The sequence below is a fragment of the Petaurus breviceps genome, unplaced genomic scaffold (assembly GCF_028583685.1).
Source record: "Petaurus breviceps papuanus isolate PSGF00001 unplaced genomic scaffold, PetGlider_PUasm1.0 118, whole genome shotgun sequence".
Lineage (NCBI taxonomy): Eukaryota > Metazoa > Chordata > Mammalia > Diprotodontia > Petauridae > Petaurus > Petaurus breviceps.
In genome coordinates, this window is record NW_027185616.1 from 22042671 (window position 1) to 22058957 (window position 16287).

The following is a 16287-nucleotide window of genomic DNA, read 5'->3' on the forward strand; positions in this document are numbered from 1 at the left end:
GAATTCACTTGTGACTCCATCTGGCCCCAGGGATTTTTTCTTAAGGAGTTCATTGACCACTTGTTTAATTTCTTTTTCTAAGACAAGGTTATTTGAGTATTCTATTTCCTATTCTGTTAATCTGGGCAGTTTATATTTTTGTAAATTTTCATCCATTTCACCTAGATTGTTAAATTTATTGGCATGTAATTGGGCAAAATAGCTCCTAATAATTGCTTTAATTTCCTCTTCTTTGGTGGTGAATTCACCCTTTTCATTTTTGAGGCTGGTAATTTGGTTTTTTTCTTTAAGAAAAAAATCAAATTAACCAATGATTTATTTTATTGTGTTCCTATCCCCCCCCACCATAAAACCAGCTCATAGTTTTATTTATTAGTTCAATGGTTTTCTTATTTTCAATTTTATTAATCTCTACTTTGATTCTCGGGATTTTCAATTTGGTGTTTAAATGGGGATTTTAAATCTGCTCTTTTTCTAGTTTTTTTTAGTTGCATGCCCAATTCATTGATCTGTTCTTCCTCTATTTTATTGATGTAAGCATTTAGAGATACAAATTTTCCCCTAAGTACTGCTTTGGCTGCATCCCAAAAATTTTTTAAATGTTGTCTCATTGTTGTCATTCTCTTCAATGAAATTATTGATTGTTCCCATGATTTGTTCTTTGACTCACTCATTCTTTAGGATTAGATTATTTAGTTTCCAATTAATTTTTAATCAATCTTTCCACAGCCCTTTATTGAAAGTAATTTTTATTGCATTATGATCTGAAAAAGATGCATTTAATATTTCTGCACTTGGTTGTAAGGTTTTTATGCCCTAATACATGACCAGTTTTTGTGTAGGTGCCATATACCTCTGAAGCAAAAGTATTCTCAGTAAATGTTGAGTGAATTTAATTGGATCAGTGGACTTGCAGAAGAAAGGGACCTTAGAGATCATCTTTCTTGTTGTTTAGTTGTTTTTCAGTCATGTCTGATTCTTTGTGACCCTTTTGTGGGGATTTTCTTGCAAAGATACTGGAGTGGTTCACCATTTCTTCTCCAGCTCATTTTACAGATGAGGAAACTGAGGCAAATAAGTTTAAGTAACTTGCTCAAGGTCACACAGCCAGTGTGTGAGGCTGGATTTGAACTCAGGAAGTCATGACTCCAAGTTCAGCACTCTATCAGCTGCTTCACCTACCTGCCCAGAGATCAGCTAGTCCCCTTAATTTTACAAATTATGTAACTGAATCTTAGAAAGCTGAATGCCTTGGCCAAGGTCACAAGGCAGTGTGGGATAGCAGAAGACAGCACAAGAGTCAAAGGATCTGGGTTCAGATCACAGCTTGCTGCCTACTGACCTTGGACAAATTATTCAACCTCTCTGGGCCTCATCTTCATCTACAAAGTGGGTGTTTAGACACCTGAGGTCTCTTCTAACTAAAAATCTATTAAACAATAAGAGGCAGAAGTAGACCCAATGGATCTTTTGACTCTCAATCCACTGTTTCTTTTCACTATTCCAAGCATAACACCTACCAACAAAGAGCTATGTGTTCTGCATAGGAAATTTGAAGACTTGAGTTTGAGTCACAGCTATGCCCCTCACTAGCTAGCTGTGGGATAGCAGACAAATCACTTTGTCACTCTAGATTTCATCACCTAAAAATGAATTAAATGAAAGAAAATGACCCTTTTAACTCTAAAAACTCTATGATTCCACGTATAAATTTTCAGACTGTGGGATGGAATATATACTTTTTGTCCTATGTTAATTAATTAACTGACAAGTATTTAGTGCCTACCAGGTTCAAGGTTCTTTGCTGAATCAAAATAAAAACTTAGCTGTCCCAGATTGGCTGGAATTAGTCTTCTAGGAGATAGAAGCCATAAAGCTAAATTATTAGGGTGAAAAAAGTACATTCTTTACTTCCATTTGTTTGTCTTCGAATTGATTTGAGTAAGGGGAGGCTCATTACTCTCTGTCTATGCGCTGGTCTGTTGGCTGTGGTAAATTTTCCCTTTCCCCTTGATCCCCACTATGAACTTTTCTTCCCCCCTAGCCCCAGGGAAAGATACCTTTCAGAGGGAGGAATCCTGTTCTATAGGTTTCATTGATTTGGACAGCTGTTTCTGGAGGAAGGGAATTCAGTCTCCAGAGAGTCAGAAGATGGACCCCCATGCATAGAAGGGTAGGGGTAAAGCACATCTTGTTCCTTAAACCTGAGTGGGTCAGAGGAACTTCCCAGTCTGGCACTAAGCCTTCTCGTTGGTGACCCTAGCCCTGTTGGCTCGGTCATCCCATCTGGGCATACTGTACATTTAAAAAGAAAATTTCGGAGTAAAATGCAGAACGACCTGAATCGATGCAAGGAAGTGATGGCACAGAGGGGCTTCATAGGAAATACCCTAGAGTCAGCTGGGAGAGGAACCCCTCCCTAGGTGGCCTCTGTCTGCCAAAGTCACTTAATTTCTCTTTCTCGGAACACCAGCTTCCTCATCTGTTAAGATTCCATGGTTAGAATGAATGATTTCTAAGCTTCCTTGGAACCCTTGCCATTTCTACAGTATTATCTTTTTGGTGTGGAGTGGGGTGGGGTTTGAGTTGTTAGGGGTTTGAGATGTTAGGGGAGGAAGGTAATAACCTCTGAAGCACTCGAACATGCATAGCTAATGGCATTATAATGCTATCTAGTGAAAACCCCCATTGCATCCAAAAATAAAATCCAAAGTAGCTAGGGTGGGGAAGGGGAGAGAATTTGAGGGGTGTTGCAAGTATGAGAGAAGACGCCATAATTTCTGCTAGCAAAACCATTCTGTCAGCCAGCAGCAGCCTTTTGAACCTCCCCTTTGCCTTGTCTCCCCCCAGCCCTTTCTTTTAATGCGGAGAAAGGCCACCCGTTCATGCATATGCAAGAGGTTAAGTTTAGCACGCAGCACCCCACACTCAGTTCCTTGCACACAAACCCAAACCCAGGCTAGGCTCTGCGAAGAGTGAATCACTGAGGGGCGGGGGGGAGAAGGGAAGGGGGTAGGCGGGTAGCCCAGTTCCGGCTGCAGATCCACCAGGATTGCAGCCACTCGTTCGGGCGGGAGCCTTGGCATCGCCCTTTTAAAAAGTGTTCTGCAGGCAGCGGCAGCAGGAGGAGGGGAGTTCATCTGAGGACAGTCCCAGTTCTCAGAAATCCCTTCCCTGCTGGAACATCTAGCTCCCTTTACTGCAGTTGAACAAACTGCCCTAGATTGGGGGATGAAGAACCCGCCCCAAACTCGTGCTAGGAGCTCTGGGCGTCTGGGCCCACGTGAGCAATCCTGAAATTAGCACCTACACCTCGGAGAAAAGGGGAGGTGGGGTAGGACTGGGGCGGGGGGCAGTTGGGGCTGTTGCGCGCATTTTTGATAGGCTGACAGCTCAGTCGGCCGTCCGCCAGCTGCTCGCCCCTACCTGGCTACCTTCTGTGTGCTGGGACTGCCCTCCCCGCCCCCCACATCCTGGATCTTGAGGTTGGGAGGAGAGAGGAGACCACCCCCTTCTCCCCTCCCGTCACCCCTACTCCGCTGGAGTACAATAAAAACCTTCCATCGGCTCCCCCACTAGGGCACTGAGGAGTAGGGTGTCTGGGTGACATCAGCTTCTATACATAGTCCACACTGCACCCCAACTCCGGGAGCTGGGATGAAGGGGGGGTGGAGAGGATGGGAGGCGAGGTGATACTAGCCCGGGCGGGGGCGGGGATGACTTTGCAGGAATCGTGCTTACAGGAGAGGATAGAGGCACCGACTCGGATGGAATGAGGGGGCTTAACGAGTCTCTCTCCACCGTCTCCCCGCCCCCGACTCCAACACACTCACACTCACACACGCACACACACACGCGCGCACGCGAAAACCAAACTCTCCCATCTGAGGCGCTTTTATAAATAAGTAAAGACATGAATAATAAACGATGCATTGGACTCTAACGCGGCCTGGGGGTGCTGCGTGCTTGCCACCTCCACGGCTCCCTAATCTGCGCTCTCGGGGTTAAGGCTGTGCGGGGCTCCAGGCAGCCCGCAGCCCTCCCGGTGAGTCAGATGGATGTTTCCTGTGGTTGCTGTTGAACAGTTTGTCCTTTTTACACCCCCCCCCCCCCGTCTCCTCCCCCTTGGTAAATATAGCGCTCACGTTTCATCATCTCTTTGTCCAACTAGCGCCAGACACCCCGGCCCGCGTCCCCCCCGCCTCCTCCCCTCCTCCCTCCTCCTTCTCCCAGTCACCTCATATAACCCTGAGCTGCCGGCTAATTCCCGGAGCCCCCGCCCCACCTTCCTTTACCTAGCCTGCCTACAGCCGGGACTAATGCAATGCCCTTCTGCAACACCGCCCCCCTCCTCCCCCTACGTACCCAGGGGCCTAGTGGCAGCTTTTTTGAGAGCCTGCTTCTAAGCTAGCGCTCCAGCCCCTAATCCTATCTGGTGCCACCATCACCTGGCACCTGCCCCATAAGTACTTCCCCTAGCTGAACCCCTGAGGGGTGGGGGTCATAAGGGTGGGAGGGAGGGAGTCGTATCCGACTGTCTTTTTTTCTTCTTCTCTCCATCCTGGAGAAACTGCAGAGCAGTAATGGGTGCGACCCCCCATCTCTTTCACTCGGGGACCCAGGCAACACGCGGCCAAGACAATTGTCTGATTCACCCACAGCTGAACCAGTCACCTATGCGTGGGGGCGGGAGCTGTGTCCTACCCTGAGGAATTGGGGAGAGAGGGTGGAGGGAGGACAGAGAGAGAAGAGTAGGTGGAAGACTGTCGGTAAGCAACAGCTCTTTAATACACCCCCTTCCCCCCCACTTTTTTTTTTTTTCATTTCTACACTCACAGCCACCCATCTAGGGACAGGGAGGAGACTGATGTTCTATGAAAGCAGGGAACTGGTTCTCCCAGCGGTCCCTTCTGTTTATTTCCCTCCTCCTCCTCCCCATCCCTTTACCCCCACACTCCCTCAGCCCCTAACAGCTGTGAAACCAGCAGTAAAGCTCTGCAGTCATGAGACATCCTAGACCTGAGGCGTTTGCCCTGCCCTATATCCTCCGTGGGAGACTTCTTTTGTCTTGGAAACGCTTCCAAGCCACCAAACTCTGGAATGGGGGGAAGGCTGGGAGAGGGCACTTGCTTCCTTGCTGCCCTTCCGCCTCGACCTGGCACCACGAATGGTTGCTTTTGTTGGGACCGGCCTGGCTGTCTGCTTGGCAAGAAGGGGGTGATAGCCTAGGTGGGAGCCACCTGTCGAGGAAAGGTTGGAAAAGAACGGAGATTTCTAAAGAACTCATTTCTAGGTTTTCGTTTTGAGTTCTGCACCAGTCCATCATCTTTTGAACTTTACCGGGGCTCTCTTGGTTTTGTTGACCAAGGTTTTCAGTTGGACCAAAAACTTCATGTCCTGGGGAGACTCCCCCTTCCCTAGCCAGTCTTCCAGAGCTTCCCCTTTGTAAAGTTTGGTTCCTAGCAGCACAGACTTCTGCCTCTCTGCTTAAGTGAAAAAAATTTTTAAGGCAGAATAAAGGCCTTTAGAGTTTGAGCCCATATAATTTACTCTATTAAAAACCACCTCTCCACTATTCATTCTTGCTCCATTGCCATGGATACCAGTTACTTGCTCCCTCCTTTTTTCTACAGCTCCCACAAGAGTCACCCAGGTAGAAGTAAGCAAAATACTTAATCATTTCAGTTGATCATGATGGGTGGCCCCCAGAAAGCTATCCTAGGGTATAGGTATTTCATGGGGATCAGAAACCTCTCCAAGTCGTAGCTCAGCAGACCCTAACAGTGTGTTCACTTTTATTAGTCAGAGGACAGAGTGAAACTTTAAGCACTTACTATGTAATACCTGATACTGTGCCAATCAATAGGGATACAAAAAAGGCACCTGACCCCCAACAAACAAAACAAAACAAATAGTCCTTTCCCCTCCAGAGGCCTGAGGAGGGGAGAATGTGTAAATGACCAGGTAGGAAAATTTTACACACACATATATATATATATATATATATATATATGGAGAGAGACAGAGACTAATATTGTATATAGCACTTACTATGTACTGCTCAAAGTGCTTTACAGTGATTATCTTATTTGGTCCTCACAACAAGCCCTGGGAGGTAGGTGCTGCTACTGTCCCTGTTTTACAAATGAGAAAATTGAGGCAAATGGAAGTTAAGTGACTTGCCCAGGGTCACACAGCTAATAAGTTCCTGAAAGTGTATTTGAACTCTAGGTACAGTATTCTATCCCTGTACCACTCAGCATTAGAAATTGTGGGGACTTGGAAAGTCTTCCTATTCAAAAGGAGGTTTTTGAGTTGAGTTTTGGAGGAAGCCCAGAAGTAGAAGTGAGGGGCAAATCATTGCATAGCAAAGGCATAGCAAAGGCAGAGAGATGAGAGATTGAGTATTACATTTGAGAATCTGCAAGTAGCCTGATATAGTTGAATCACTGAGTGCATGGAAGGGAATAAGGTATAAAAAGGCTAGGAAAGGTGGGAAGGGGCTAGGTTATGAAGAGTTTTAAATACCAAACTGAGGCCTATCTGTATATTTGAACCTGGACTTGATAGAGAGCCACTTGAGCTCATTGACATGGTCAGACCCAAAACTTTAGAAAAAACAAAAACATTTTGGGATTTTTCTAAATCCATCCTCCCCTTACGTAGAGGATGAATTGGAAGGAGGAAGGATTTGAGGCAGGGAAACTGATTAAAAAAAGCTGTTGTAATAGTTCAGGTAAGAGGTGATAAGGACATGAACTACAACTGTGGCCATGTGAGTGGAGGGAGAGGAATATTTATTAGAGATGTGAAGGTAGAAAAAAAATTCCAAGATTTGGCAACAAATTAGGTGTGTGGAATGGGTGTGAATAAGGAGTCAAGGATGAGCCTGGGTAATTTAGAAAATGGTGGTACCTTTACAGTAATGGAATAGTTAAGAAGAAGAAAAGGTTTGAAGAGAAAGACAATTAGTTTTGTTTTGGATATGTTGAGTTTGAAATACCTCCAGGACACCCAATTTGAGATGTCTAAGAGGCGGTTGAAGATGTATAATTGTAGCTCGGTAGAGTGACCAGGGCGCGCATATTTGAATATGGACATGGATATAGAGATGTCTGGGAATCATCTGGATAATTGAACTGATAGGAGTGGAAGAGATCACTAAATGAGATAGTATATATCAAAAAAAGGAAGGGACACAGAATGAAGCCTTGGGGGAACACATGCAGTTTGGACATGGCGTGAATAAGGAACAGTGAAAAAGACCCAGGAGTTCACATTGTTCTTTCCTGAATTTGCCTCTTCCCCAGCATTGCTGCTTTTTCTACCTCATCTGAAGCAATCTCATTATGTTCAAGGTCACCTGATTCTTTGTTGACTATCCCCTGGAAATGCTGTGGTTAGTAAGCCTCTTCCCTGCAGTGAAAACCACTGCTTTTATTTATTTTTTTTTTCCAGTTACCTTTTTCAGTGTCATATTAGGCCTCAGCTATAAACTTCAGCTACAGTAATAACTTCTTGGCTTCTTGCTTATTGTTTACCATCCACTGGAATGTGCTGTGGTTATTAAGACTCCCTGGCAGGGAAGGACTATAGTTGATGCTTTATTATATTGTTCAGAAAAATTATTATTATACTGTTTAAATCTAGGTTTTTGTGACTAGATATTGTTTGAACCACAATTGTCACCCTGATCTCAAAAATTCTACAAATGCCAGAGATAGTTATAAGGAATAAAACATTTATCTTCTGGGTCCACCCAGGCTTGTGTTTTTGAGTTCTCCTTGTGTTTTGGCTTTTCCCAGATTTTACTGAATGTTTAATTTACTGATATCCATTTTGCTTTCAAGCTTACCTGTCTGGCAATTCATTTGCAGGTGCCCAGGTATAAATTCTCTATATAATGCACACCTCCAAGAGCCTAGATGAAAGGGAGCCACACAGCTTCTGACTTGCTCTCCTCTCCCAAATGACCTAATATATTTCTTTCTAAAACGATTTCATATTTTGGGGTTTGTTCTTGAGACTGACACTATGGACTACTTCCCCTTAGTTAATCAACTAATATTTATTAAGAGTGCCAGCTACGTGTCAGGCACTGTGCAAAGTGCTATGGATACAAGGAAAACCACACGTACACAAAACAGGGAGTTTACGGTCTAATTCGGGAGTCAACATGTAAAACCACAATGTACAAATGAAGCATATACGGGACCACTTAAAACACTAAGATTAAAGAGAATTGGGAAAGTCTTCTTGTAGAAAGTAGGGCTTTGGCTGAGACCTAATGGAATGCTAGGAAACTAGGAAATGGAGATGAGGAAAGAGAAAGTTCCAGGCAAGGGGACAAACCATTTGAAGTGGAAAGATGGAGTGTCATGTTCAAGGAATAGTTAGGAGGCCAGGGTCAATGGATCCCATAGTACTGGAATGTACTAAGGTATAACAAGACTGAAAAGTTAGGAAGGGGCCGCATTACAAAGAATTTTTCTCTCTTCTGGTGAAGAAGATGACAGGTATCTATCTCTGACTTTAACATGGCCTTTCCTAACTTTCCAGTCTTGTTATACCTTAGTACCTTCCACTATTCTGGTGAAGAAGATGGCAGGTGCCGAAGCTAGGACCACATCTGTTTTTTTAATTCCTCCTAGGCTCCTCTGACTCCTTCTCAGTTCATCTGTTGTTATGGTCAGAAACACATTTTAATTCTTTTTTTCTTCTGTGAGTCTTAGAAATACCTAGGGTTTTATTTCCTAAAATGGAAAGGTTGCTGAGTGAAACTGTGGTGTGGGAAATTGCTTTAAGCGTCACCCTTACCGTGTCCTTCTGATACTTACAGAACGCTAAATAGATTTTTTACTGTTTCCTCATACCTGAAAAAGAGTCATAGCCTTTCTACATCATCAGTCTGGGTTTTCCTTTCATTAGTTCAAAGGCTCAGATTGTAATCCATTCACACCTTCTACTACTGAATGACTCTCGTCCATGTTCTCTCATAGATCCTTGCCATGGGACCTTCCCAATGTGCTGTGGGTCTCCCGCCCAAGTCTTATTTATATTTCATAGGGAAGCATATGGGGTGTTCATCTGTTATTCATCAACCTTGCTACCTGCCTTATGCGGCTTTCTTCCTGATCATATGCTTCTTGGGTGATAGTCCTTACAAGACTTATTATGCACTGGATTTTACCCAAAAGCATGAAAGGGCATTTTAAATATCCAAAATACAGCGTTAATATTTTTGGAGTGGGGACTAATTAATAATGTGATAAGACTCTTAAATCTAAATACTTTGGCCCTTTATTGTTCCGTCATATCCAACTCTTCGTGAGTTGGGATTTTAGACAAAGATACTAGAATGATCTGCCATTTTGTTCTCCAGCTCATTTTACAGAAGGAGGAAATGGATACAAATAAGCTTAAGTGACTTGCCCAGGGTCACACAGTAAGTATCTGAGGCCAGAATTGAACTCTGATCTTCCTGATTCCAAGCCCTAGTACTCTATCCCTGTGCCATGTATCCTGATCTTATGTTAAAAATCTCCCTCATCAGATATTCCCCCAAATAAATTCTGTCTACTTTTGGTCTCTTCATTTGTTAAAAAAAAAAGAACTATACTGTAACTTCCTTGTACCATTAACAAGTTGTAATGGTAAGGGAATTTGAATATCTTCCCTGTCCCTTAATGGGCCTCACTTGGAACCTAACAAGAGAAACTTGATTAGGGGAGTCTTGTTTTTCAAGAAGGCCTACGCTTTTTGTTACTTTATAATTAGATCATGGGTCATGAAGGTTGTGATGTCCTTTGAACGTGAAGATATATCTATATCTGTCTACCCTGAGGTGAGGTTTTGTTTTGGCACTCAGTTATGGGAAGAGTTGTGTGATTTGACTAGATGAGACTCTGGGCGGCCATTGAGCCCCTTGTCTTTGAAGACCCAGATATTGGTGCTTCTCTCTGAGTATGGATAATCCTCAATGGTGAATAACCCTAAAATTCAATTTTTAGGGTTCTGGGCTTGGGATATATTACATTTCACCAGTTTTATTCTCATCATGTTTTCTGTGTGATAATAATTAAATTATTGTTACCACAGCAATCTTCCTACTATACAGGTTCGACTAGGCCACTCCCTGCTAAAACAAAACAAAGCAAAAAATCCTTGGGTAGCTCCTTATTGTCTGTATCATACAGTGCTAGTTTATCCTGGCATTGAAGGCCTTCCATAATCTGTCTTTAACCTTCTCTTCTAGCCTTATTTCGTGTTACTCCATTTAGAAAACTCTATATTGCAATACATTTGACTAACCACCTGTGGGATCTCACATTGCACCATTCTACCTCTGTGAATTCATGTAAGCTATTTCATTATCCATGTGTAGAGTGCATTTCCTCCTCATGTTGGCCTTCTGAAATCCTTCTCTGATTTTCCCAAGGTCCAGCTCAGGTGCTGGACATCCTGAGGCATCCACCAAACCTTCTGTGACAGCCTTTATAACTCTCTCCCCTCCAGTGAAAGATATCTCTTTCCTCAGATTTTCCTACAGCACAACAGCTCTCCTTTCTCTGTCTTGCATTTTACCAGATACAGCGCCTATTCGTACAATGTGTGCTATACCTGGCCAGCTAGGGAACTCAAGTCAACAAGACCTTCGCTTAAATCTCGTCTCAGACGCTTATTAGGTGTGTCGTTTGGGGTAATTCACTTAATCTCTCTCAGCCTCAGTTTCCTCAACTGTAAAATCAAGTAAACAATCATGTAAGTGCCTTCATTGTTTCTGAGCACTGAGGATAAAAGGAAAAGTGAAAAAAACCCTGTTTCTGTTCTCCAAGAGCGCGTAGTCTGAGAGAGGAGACACCGTCAAGACCATCCTGTGCCAAGATACGTAAAAGGAAATGGGAAACACTCCACAGAGGGAAAGTCCTCGTATGGGGAGGGATGGGAAAAGGGTTCTTACAGAAGGAAGGCAGGACTTAGCTGAAACTTGACGGAATCAGGGGAGCCAGCATGCGGAGATGAGGAGGGAGAGAGTTCCAGGAATAGAGGACGGCCAGTGAAAAGTCAAAGTTAGGAGACGGAGTGTCTTGTGCAAGGAACAGCAAGGAGGCCATCATCACTGGGTGACAGAAGGTGTGGTAGGAAGGGGGGGAGGTGCAGGCCTAGTTGATGAGGAAGTAGGAGCCAGAAGCCAGACTTTGAAGGACTTTGAAAGCCAAACAGAGAATTTTTGTAGTTGACCCTGAAAAAACTAGGAACCACTGAAGTTTATTGCACAGACAGGTGATATGGTTAGATTTTATCTTTAGTTAGATCAGATTGATGTAAAGATCCAATATAGGATAGATTCAAATGAGGCAGGAACACCAGCCAGCAGGGTATTGCAGTAGGCCAAGTGTGAGGTCATAGGGGCCTGCGCCAGGGTGGTTGCAGTGTCAGAGGAGAGAAGGGGGTATATATGAGAGACATGATAAAGATAGAAACTACAGGACTTGGCAAGTGATTGGATATAGGGGATGAGAGAAGGGGAAATGAGTGTGATGGAACACTCTGATTCACTGTCCCAGGCCACAGCTCTCTCTTGTCCATGTCCTCTCTTGTCACCACCTGCTGTACAATTTATAGTACTGTTGAGTTGCTTGGGCTGCTGAGAGGTGGGATAACTTGCCCAGGGATCACACCATGAGAGTGGGTAAGAGGTGAGACTGAAACTCAGATGTGGACAAATTGGAACATGTGCATTGTTGGTGGAGTTGTGAACTGATTCAGCCATTCTGGAGAGCAATCTGGAACTATGCCCAAAGGGCTATAAGTAATTTCATATTCCTTGACCCAGCAATACCACTTCTAGGTTGTATCCCAAAGAGATCATAGAAGGGGAGGAAGACCCATATGTACAAAAATATTTATAGAAGCTCTTTTTGTGGTGGCAAAGAATTGGAAATTAAGGGGATGCCCATCAATTGGGGAATGGCTAAAGAAGTTGTGGTATATGAATGTAATGGAATACTATTGTGCTATAAGAAAGGAGGAGCAGATGGACTTCATATTTACCTAGAGAGGCTTGTACAAACTGATGCTCAGTGAGAAGAGAAGAACCAGGAGAAATCTGTACACAATTATAGACACAATGTATGTGTGATGACCAACTTTGATAGACTGGGCTCTTCTCAGCAATGCAGGGTTATAAGTCAACTCCAAAAGACTCATGATGGAGAGAGATATCTGCATTCAGAGAAAGAACTAGAAAGAACAGAGTTTGAATGCAGATTGAAGCAAACTACCTGATCTTTTTCTTTTTCTTGTTTGATTTTGTTTCCTCTTTCCCATTGTTCATTCCATCTGATACAGTCCTTTATAACCTGAGTAATGTCTATTGTGAAACTATTTGCAGATCCTATACTTGATTACATGCCGCCATGGGGTGGGCGAAGAGGAGGGAGGGGGAGAAAATTTGAAACTCAAGAAATTGTGGAATTGAATCCTGTAAACTAAAAGTAAACAAACAAATTAATAAGACCAAAAAAATAAAAAAGAAACTCAGATGTGTTAAAAATCAGTAGCCATTCTCTGTCACTATAAGTTGCAGAAAAGGTGTCAGCCTGCATCGATAGAGGGAGTTTCCTTATTTAGTAGATCTCTATACCAATGAAATCACAAACCTAGTCTCTATCCCTTTAAAGTCTCCTTTAGCTCTAAATCTATGATCCTATTATAATACCAACTACAGGCTATTGTCCTAATTTAGCCCTTGCACTCAAGGGTTGGAATAGAGGGTAGCTGTTATACTTGAATTCTAGGGTGGCCATCCTATGGCCTAATACTCTAGCCCATGAACCCCAACTAGTTCACTTTCCACTAATAATCAGGCAGCAGGAAATTAGTTTTCAGTAAAGGCATTTACTAAGATGATATAGTAAGTTGTTATAATATACCTCTCTAAAAAAAAATTAAAAAAATATAATATACCTCCACCTAAGCCCTGAGGCAGTTTCCCATAAAGAAACTATCCTTGGGGAGAGTTTGCTTCAATTTAGAGCACGATGGTAGTAAAGCCCAGAGGTAGGTAGGATTACATGTACGGCAAAGGGTAACTCACAGCTTCTGGTACTGAATTGTGTGAAGGCCTTTTCTCTTTGTGTAGAATATTCACACAGCTGTCTTTGGGTCAGTGTCTCTGCCAGGAAGGCAGCTTAGCTGGACTTCCAGGTTCTGCTCCTTTCTTGAGTCTATAGCTGGCACTATTCTCCATTGCAGAGGCTTAAAGCAGCTTCCTTCCTCCCATGACTATGTCTGTATCCAGGTCTTTCCTGCTCTGTGGGTCTGAGTCTAGATGGACACATTGTCTTTGGTTCAGTTATTTTCATGACTTTACTGGGATGGGGGAAAGAATCTGCCTCTACTTTCTCCCAAGTCTGGACTCTTTAATGGCTGAAGGTCAACAGTCATGTCTGGTTCTCTTAGCCAATCACAAGATATTTCCTGTGTGCTTCCATTTGCCTTCTTCCAAATGACCAATTTGGTCTCTCAAATAGATTAAGGACTTAATTGCACATTGTTGTGATATTATAGGAAAATTCCTTAATGACATAATTCATGTGGTGATTACATGGTGAGGGAACTCTGATCACATCTTTTGAGGCAGGGAGGAAAACTCCTTTACATTATGGTGTTTCCAAGCCTCCATCTAATGATTAAATTTGGGTTATCCAAAGTAACCTATGATGTATATGAAGGAACAAACATGACACAAAGAAATCACTCTTGAGTATCTGATGTTCTATAAGTCCAACTAATTAATTGCATGGCTTTTAAAGCTGCATTTTTGGGATGCTCTTCTTTGTCCTTTCCAGGTGGTAGTGATGAGGTCTGGGCTCTGGGAGCCCCCTGGAGCTCTCCTTGAGTCCTTGAGGTACAGGCTCTGGGAACCTCCCTTGGACTCTTGATTAAATCATCCCATTTGAGGAGGCGTTTGCATGAGGCAATAAGGTCTTACTTTGTGGCAGGGCCCAGACCTCTAGCCTAGTTACTAGCATAGCCCTCCATTGTTCATCTACTGATTGCCACCCTTGAACTGGCCTAGCCCACCATTGAAGGCAGTCTCCAGCTACTTCCCACCCTTAATCACTCATTGACCTCATCAACTCCTCTTGAAGACCCTCCCCAAACTCCTCCTCTAGACCACCCCTAGATTCTTCCCACAACCTTCTGTATATAAGACCCCATCCTGTCTTCATGTATGTGAGAGCACCATGGAATGACCTAGCGCAGACTTAGTCTGTGTCTAATGCAAGTGAACTTTTAATAAATTTTACTTTTCTTTGGCCGAGAAGACTTGAGTCGAATTCATTCGGCAGGAACCGGAGTGTTGGTATTTTGGGGTCTCCAGAGCAACCCTAACCCTCTTAGTGGGTAACCTCTTCAGTAGGTTACTAGGTGATTATTTTTTTTTAACTTTAGAGACTCATGACGTATGCTTCCTAACTCATAAAGGGGATGTGATTTGTACTAGAGAAGGGAATGCCAACACTTAGAAGCATTGAGTTGGTAACCTAGGACTAAACCCTGGATTGTTAAGTTGGGAGGAACCACGCTCTAAAATTTCAGGTGGAGGCTTTCTAGAAAGGAGAAGAATTCTAAGATTCTATAGAATAACAAAAGAAGGTATGTCCCCATTGTTTGATCAGTTTCAATTAAATAAGGATTGAGACAGGCATTCTAGAGCTTATGTATGCACACTCAGCTTATGTAAAGAGGCATTGAAGATTATTTCTCGGTTTTACTGCAGTTTTGCATTGAAATGCTTTATCTAAATGTCAGCTCACCTTAACATGGGTGACCTGGAGGGAGCATCATTTCTTGGCTTACTTTAAAAATGTAGTGAGGTCATCACGTAATATTTTTGGTGTCACAATGTTCTACAAGAGTATCCATCACCTGCAATGAAAGTAAGCTCTATTAATGGCAGGAATTCATGGATGAAGAGATCAGCGCACAGACGTTAATTGACTTTCATCCTGCTATATAATGTCGGAGTTATTCATAACCAGAAGTCCTCAGTCCTGTGTTTATCCCACAGAACAATACTGCCTCATAGTTAAAACTCTTCAGCCCTCTTGCTGACTTACCATATTGAATGAATTCCACAAGGTCCCTGGATGTTAGCTTTCTAATTTAAATTGTGACTAGTAAATATACTTTTCTAAACAGGGCTTTAGAGGAAGGCTGCTGGTTATGTTGAAGGATTTAATGGCAGGAAATGGACAAGAGGGGCAGCCTGTGATGGTGGAAAGAAGGCTGACCTCAGTTAGTGAGACTGGGCTTAAGGTAGGGATACACGTGAGCTAGGTGGAACAATGGCTAGAGTGTTGGACCTGGAGTCAGTTCAAAACTGGCCTCAGACACGTAGTAGTTGTGTGACCCTGGGCAAGTCACTTTACCATGTTTACCTCAGTTTCCTCATCTGCAAAATGATATGGAGGAGAAAATGGCAGATAATTTCAGTGTCATTGCCAAGAAAACTCCAAATGGGGTCATGAGGAGTCGGACAGGACTGAAAAATGACTGAACAGCAGTAACGTGCTGAGTCAGCAGGCTCTCGTGAGTCAGTTGTTGGATCTAGTGCTAAAAAGAAGGGCTTGACTCACTGTTGATTTCTAGAGAAAGTGTCAGTAATGAAGATTAAGTTTAAAAGTGTGTCGTGCTGTAAACTGTTTTTTGGAGAGCTAGTTGTTGAACATCTTCCCAGCTACTCTTCATTGAAGGCCATTGACACATACTCACTGAGTGACACAGTCAAACTGCACACCAGGTGCAGTCCACCTCAGACTGGGAGTCTGAGGGAGTTTCCTGTCCTTGGGACTTAGGAAAAAAATTGCTAAGAATGCTCAAATGAGAATGTAGACGGTTATAGCCTCCACTCTTGGAGAAAAGAGCTCGTGTGCATTTATTTCTTGTTCCATCATCTCAGTCACGTCTGACTCTTTTGACCCCTTTTGGGATTTTCTTGGCAAATATACTGGAAAAGATTTGCCATTTCCTTCTCCAGCTCATTTTACAGATGAGGACATCGAGGCAGAGTGACGTGACTTGCCCAGGGTCACAAGCTATTAAGTTTAGAAGATTGACAGATAAGCGATAGGTTTGTTTTGTTTTTAATCATAATAACACATGGAGACTATCCACCAAGCCATGATAGGAGTAAGGAAAAGAGGGATTGGCATCAAGGAAAAAGGACAGACCTTGACGGAATCATGCAGCCTTCAGAGCACCAGAGATAATGACCAT

The 16287-nt window shown here is 43.2% G+C and overlaps 1 long non-coding RNA gene across 2 annotated transcripts in view; it reads left to right on the forward strand.

Moving 5' to 3' along the window:
- The first annotated feature begins 4702 nt into the window (after positions 1-4702).
- The window catches only part of LOC138160458 (uncharacterized), a 48143-nt gene continuing 36558 nt past the window's right edge, over positions 4703-16287 (forward strand). Inside the window, exon 1 of one of the 2 annotated variants that reach the window (XR_011168152.1) lies at positions 4703-4769. This is a non-coding gene — a long non-coding RNA (uncharacterized lncRNA). The remainder of the gene's footprint in view (positions 4770-16287) is intronic. The other variant, XR_011168154.1, reaches the window with a different exon arrangement.